Source organism: Seriola lalandi, unplaced genomic scaffold (genome assembly GCF_002814215.2).
Source record: "Seriola lalandi dorsalis isolate HSWRI2012SDOR001 ecotype SW California unplaced genomic scaffold, Sedor1 jcf7180002055008, whole genome shotgun sequence".
NCBI lineage: Eukaryota > Metazoa > Chordata > Actinopteri > Carangiformes > Carangidae > Seriola > Seriola lalandi.
The window spans coordinates 485295-492093 of NW_019525551.1; the positions used below are offsets into that span (position 1 = coordinate 485295).

The 6799-nt window shown below is 41.7% G+C and overlaps 2 pseudogenes; both read right to left on the minus strand.

Moving 5' to 3' along the window:
• Window positions 1-1836, minus strand: part of LOC147817167 (uncharacterized) — a 2507-nt pseudogene extending 671 nt beyond the window's left edge.
• A 1302-nt stretch (window positions 1837-3138) lies between these two features.
• Window positions 3139-6376, minus strand: LOC147817168 (uncharacterized; annotated as a pseudogene).
• Window positions 6377-6799: the final 423 nt, after the last annotated feature.

A 6799-nucleotide genomic window follows, 5' to 3' on the forward strand; every position in this document is an offset into this window, starting at 1 on the left:
GAGAGGGGCGTGGTCAGGCACAGCTCATTGCATTTAAAGCTACAGACACAGAAACAGCCTGTTCTGAACAGGGCTGAAAAAGAGGGGTTTACAGGCATGCTGAAATATAGGATCGGAGTGGATTTTTTAGCAAAAAGCTTCAAAGACATGCTTTGGGGACCTCTGAGACTTATTCAAACTTGTTGAAAAGGAGCATAATATGTCCCCTTTAAGAAAAATATTAAATTTAGAGAAAAATACTTTAGTATTAGTGAAGAATGATTTCCAATCAGCCATTGCTTTCTTATATGCACTAGTGGCATCTTGATCGTGGATTGTGTCGCCAATTAACTCTGTTTGAATAACAGAGAGGATGGTTGCAACACATTTAGGGTATGTTAAATGCAAAGTGTAGTAGTAAGCCATTAGCACCAACATCCCTTCTGAGAAATCGTCCTGTGGGAGGGTGGTCACAGGTACATTACCAACAGCCACGATGGTGGTTGATCCATCAAAAAGCAGAACAGGGGAGCAGAGAGGACGCTTCTCCAGGTACAGGGTGGGGTCTTCGCCTGACTGGAACAGAAAAAAAAGAACAATGCGTAGAGAGTGAGAAGACATAAAAATGTATTGAAAGTGTATGATCATTTTTAAAATTAAATTATCAGGTTGCAACCAATGACTTGAGCACTCTTAAATTTAAATTCACGTTTAAAAACTCATACTCATTATTATCAGATTGTAAGAAATAAACATGAATTACTTTACAATAGGTTAGGGGGGGAAATGTTAAACTGATGTAAGAATTTAGGATGGTTTAATACCTGATACAAGCTGATGCAAGGCGGTATATTTTTAATGTTTCATCAGTGAATGAATGATATAATTAAAGGTTTTGCAAAACATTTTTGTTATTTCTTTCTGTGAACACCATTTGAGGGACACTAGAGGCACTTCTGTTTTCCCCTTTTGTCATAAATTAGGTGATATCTATGACTGTGAACTTAGGTGTATTGTTACTGTAAATGTGAACACACAAACATTTTCTTACCTTCAGGATATGAAGAAGTGCCTCACAGCTATTCCCAAGCTTCTTTGGTGGCGAAGTTGGTGAGGGGAAGAGGGATGGCAGCGCATTGAAGAGGGCGAGTGTGAAATCCACTAAAGAATATAAAGATAAACAGAATGGTTTGATTGTGGTATAAATATCAATATATACATACTGTATGGAACAGCAACTTACCACTGCAGACATCCAAAGGGAAAGGGGGTTTCAGGACTTTCTTCCACACGCTGTAGAACTGCACCTTGGCACAGAATTCTGCCCATCTTCCTTTTACTTACTCAATGTATCTACTGTTGGTGCCACCTACTATGCGCCGCAGCTCATTCATTGCCTAAAACAGCATTGTGCACAGTTATTCAACAGTTAACAATGCATTGAAATTCAGAACACAGATACACAGTAATTCAAGTTCAGGTAGTAAAAACAAACCAACTTAAATTTCGAACATCTTTGAAGCATGGATATGCCTCAAAGATTTTTGCAGGTCGGTCTTCTTCCTTCCTAACATCTGCATCAATGAAAGCCCGTCTGGCCTCATACTCAAGGTCCAAAATTTGAGCAACATCATTTTCATTGGGTTTTGCATAGGGTTAGGGTTAGGGTTAGGCTAACCCCTAACCCGAACCCTGACGAAATGGGATCGCCGTGGCCGGAGAGGAGTTCTCCTTCTTGAGGAGGTTGAGAACGTCCTGTACTTGGATGGTCAGGAGGTTCACCTGGGTGGTCATGGCTTCTTTAAAGTGATCCTGACTGTCTGCCATCTCCTTCACTCCTTGGTGCAGAAGCGACATCTGCCCCCCTGCTGATTCATGCGGACGCCTTGGAAATGAAGGGCTGCTGTCAGGCGATCTAAGTCGGCTGGGTCCATGCTGGCCAGTTCGTTCTGTCAGACTCGAACTTGGACAGGACCCAAATGCACAACTCAAAAAGTTCAACAAAATTATATTTATTAACAAAGTACAAAAGAAAATCGCTCTTATGAGGAAACAACAACGTAACAAACAATAACGTGACTAAGCACGAAGTATCAAAGTAACAAACTAGAGGAGACAAAAAGAAAATCACTCTGAGAGGAACAAACGGCAAATGCTAGAGAACCAAAAATCACCCTTATGAGGAAAAACTAAACAAAGCAACAAGGAACAACACCTGAATCAACAATGACATGGAGCGTGGGGCCGGGAGGTTCATCGATACAGAACAAGACGAACTGGCACAGAACAAAGGGAAACGCAGACAGATATACACAAGGTAATGGGGAACAGGTTGAAACAATCAGGGCGGGGAAGACAATCAGACCAACGGGAGACACCAGAAGGAAGGGCAAGTTACCTGAAACAAAAGGAGAGTCAAATGTCAAAATAAAACAGGAAGTGACGAGACAAGAGACAGAAAACTAAACACAACCAGAAACAGATCATGACAATTTTTTAAAATCAAATAAATAAAATTCACTTAGGACAGTCGAATATTAATTGAAATAAGAACATAAAATAATGTAATCAGAGCATATTCATCATGAAATCAGTGCAAGTAATAAAATTAGAAAAATATATAGTTACATAAATAAAATAAATTGTTAAATTATAAATAAAGCGCCAGCATACTTTTTCATTCCTTTTCAACAAAACATTTAAATGACTATTAATTAAACTATTGAACTAACATGATTATGAGCATAATTTCAACATGAATAACACTCATCCAGTGGGTCTAAATTTCAGGGGGCATAACCAAGCACCAAAAGATCTCCGCATCTGGGGTATCTGGCATCCTGTCTGCTGGGGTTTCCTGAATGCACTCAAGGCTCTGAGGGATTTGGGGCTCAGGATCACACCCTGTGTTCTCCACAGCTCGGGTGTCTGCCATGGCCTCAGGTGTCTGCCATTCGAGGATTAGGGTTTCTGGCTCAGGATGGCATCCTGTTTCATACTCAGCTGTGGGTGCTGCCATGAACCTGACGCTCTGCTCAGCCCGGGTAGCTGCTACATACTTTGGTTCAGCAAACTTTGCTTGCTGACATGCTTCACTCTGGATGGGAAGGTAATTGGATGCATTCATTTTGTTGAAATAATATTCGGCAATAGGTTGTCTCAACCTGTCAACAGTCACAAAACACTTGGAAGCAGTGTTCACATTCACGTGCAAACTCCTCCTTTGGACTCCAGACTGCCGTGATTTGGGTGAGAAAGCCAACCTCTTCTTTGATTTTAGAATGTGAGACTCAGGAGGCTGGAATGATGGGAGGTCTGCCTGTGACAATGAGGAAGCCTCTCTATGTCCATGTGAATGCCTTTCACGTCTCCTACGCATGATCCTCAACTCCTCGGAAGACAGTGAAGAAGCTGAGTCAGGTCGATCATCCAAAATGGGTTGCTCATCATCCGAGCTTGTCTCTGGAGTATCCTTGGAAGACAGTGAAAGGTTTGACTCCTCGAGTTGATCATCTTGGAAGGATTCCTCCTCATCACCACTGTCTTCATCACCTTGAGAGGGAGACGCAACAGCCCTCTCCAGAGCTCTCATTCTCAATTGTCTTGATTTGTACAGCATTGTCAGGAAGAGCGATGTAAAACCTCTCTGCAGTATTAGGATCATGGCACATGGATTTTGCCACCTGTTTCCTCTCTTCCTCTGTGAAGTGTTGGTTGGCCTGGAAACACAATGAAATGTTTATTACATTGACCTCCCCCCACACACCCCACCCATCCCATCCCACACTGAAATGTTTATTACTTTGTCCCCGCACCCCCACCCCACCCCACAATGAAATGTTTACTACTTTTATTACTTTGTCCTCCTTCACCCCAACCCCCCACCCCACCCCACCCCTATACAAGCATCAACACAATCTCACTTCCAATTCCACATTAAGGATTCCAAATTCCAAATTATATCAATTTCTTATTTGAGAAGAGACGCCGCTCCGGATCTTATTGAAACTGATGGTACCCTTCAATCCAGAGTCCACCCAAGCCATATGGAGTAAGTGTAAGGGCTTCGCTATCTGTTTGCCAAGTACTGTGTGGAACACATACTCGCTGGCCCAACGTCTAACACAGCACTTGCCGTTGGTCAGATGTTCAAGCCACTGAAACTCCTCCTTGGTCTGGGACAATGCAGCTTGTCCAAATGACCGCACAGTTTTGTGATCATCCACCTTGGGGAAAAATTCATGAGCGTATTTGTATGGATAGATGGACTTTGCCCCCCCCACAATGAAATGTTTATTACTTTGTCCTCCCCGAACCCCATCCCACAATGACGTTTATTACCTTGTCCTCCTCCCCCAACACCCCCACAATTAAATGTTTATTACTTTGTCCCCCCCACAATTAAATGTTTATTACTTTGTGCACTTTTTTGTGGACGTCAGCCTGGAGCCTCTTCATTTCATAAAGAATTTTGCTTAAGTCTTTAGACTTGAGCTTACTGGTCCCTTGGAAAGAGTTTTCCACGTTTGAAGAACATGATGACATTGGTCATCATGCTTTTTATTGTAGTTGGCGCGTACCCCTTCTTAGTCAGGTACGTTGGCCACCTATGGAAAAATGTATGGTGTTAAAAGTGACTAAATCTCACTTCTAGTTCCACCAACAGATTCCACATTCCATATTCCAACCTCCAAATTTTAATTTATTTTAAAACATCATAGATTATAATTTGGAATTCACAGATAATAATTTGTATTTGTAAGTATTTTGTGCCTGGATAAGAACGAAATTTATTGTTTTTAGGTCAAGAAAAATATAACAGAAAAAGTACTTAAGCACGTAACTTGTCCATTTGGTTAAGGAACCTTAGATCATGAGAGATGGAGCTCGAAGGTAGGCCAGCAGCCATGTAGCGGCAGAAGTGAAGAGCATGACTGGAAGACTACCGTGCATTGTCCTTGTCCTTGGCTCCCAGCCGTGGCCCCTGGCGAAACTTACAGAAGTCATCAAGAATCTTGTCTGCAGTAAAAAAAAAAAAAAAAAAAAAAAAAAAAAAAAAAAAAAAGAGTAAATATTAATTGTATACCCCCCAAGAAAAAAACAAAGAAAGGTGAATAAGGGAAAAATTAAATAACCATAATTGTCTCTCTCCCTCAAATTGCAATTGAAAAGGAAAGGGAAACTTACTATATAAATACTGATCCTTATTCCCCTTGCAGACATTTTCCCCCTTTTGAGCTGATAGAGGTGCTCCATGTGGTATGTTGGGTGTCCTTGGACGTGCTGTCAATAATCAATCCACCTTCTGCTCCAGCTGCTTCAACCTGGAATCAAATTGCTCCAAGTTGCAGTTGCAGTTGCATGTGCACACCTTTGGCACTGAACCACATGACTGGAGCCCACTGTCAGAGAGCAGGGGATTGATGGACCCAGACAGAGTCGTGCAAGGGAGTTGGTGACTCTTTCTCAAAGAAGGGTGTCCGGAAGCGTAGTTGTGGTACTCAGTAACAGATTTGAAAGGAGGCTGTTGACTCTGAGTCATGGAGGATTGACTAGGAGAGGAGTTGTGGGACTCTGGGGTAGAAGGAAGTGGCCGACTGGCATTTGGTAGATCAGAGTCACTGGAGGAAGCTACCTTTTCATCACTCCTCACATTATATCCAAGATTTATGGGGATGGAACCTCTTTGGATGGAGTCAATTCCAGTGCAAGGATCATCATCATCACAGGATGAATTGAAAACATTGGAAGACCGCAGTTCAGCAAGCTCCCTCACTCTTCATGATTGGTTCTCGTTCCTATTGACATAAAATGTATTTTTAATGAAACATTAAGCTAACAAAACATCAGATTTACAACAGATTTTACCTACGTTTTGAATATACTTACCTGTGCTGAGATATTGTGTTTGTCTTGTAAATGTTTATCCAGGCGGACCAACCCTTTCTTTCCACATAATATGCAGTCCAAGTGTTACGGCGGTAACTCGGAACCAGGACCCAGATGCAGAGACGTTCCAAAAGAAGAATTTATTTACAAAATCACACAACAAAAAACACCCTTGCGGGGAACAAACGGGGAAAACCAAATAAACTACAAAAACAAAAAAAAACACGACGGCAAAAGTACCAACAGAAAATCACCCAAAAGGGGGGAAAAACTAGACTTACAATACTTCTAGAAAATAAAGAGCCAGGACTGCAAAAACTCACTGGAAGATCTGTTAGCAAAATTCTGTGATAGAAAAACACTAAGAGATACACAAGAGTGGGGAAGATCTATTCGGAAGCGATTTCACGAGGAGCTTGGTCTGGAATGCAACAGTTCCGCACAGGAGCCAGAGCGTGAGTGGTTTAAATAGGGACTTAATTGCCGATGGAAGGCAGGTGTGCCTCATGAGCCTTGCTCCCGAGTCTTTTTTGAGATTGAGATGTGCATGAAGACTTCATCTTCTTCTGCTGGGATGTCTCCTACTCTGTAAGGGTAGAAGGGAGCCTCAGTAGTTGTGGCGAGCCACCCAAAACAGAGACTGATTCATTCAGTGACTGGGTTTATGGAAAGCTGTTGTTGATATCTCATGTGTGTGCTGAAGATTTAAATTTATTCTCTTTATTTATACATTTTTTTATTTCTTTTCTTTTCTTTAGTCAACACAATACAACTCACTTAAAACGTACCTTTTGGTCGTGTGAATTCTTTACTCTGTCACTTAATGCACATTGCTAATACCCCTTTCTCCTGTAGCGATCTAGACTTCTGATTTTCTGGTCCACAAGGCAATTACTGCACTGAAAATAAATATACTGTATCTCCCAGTCTT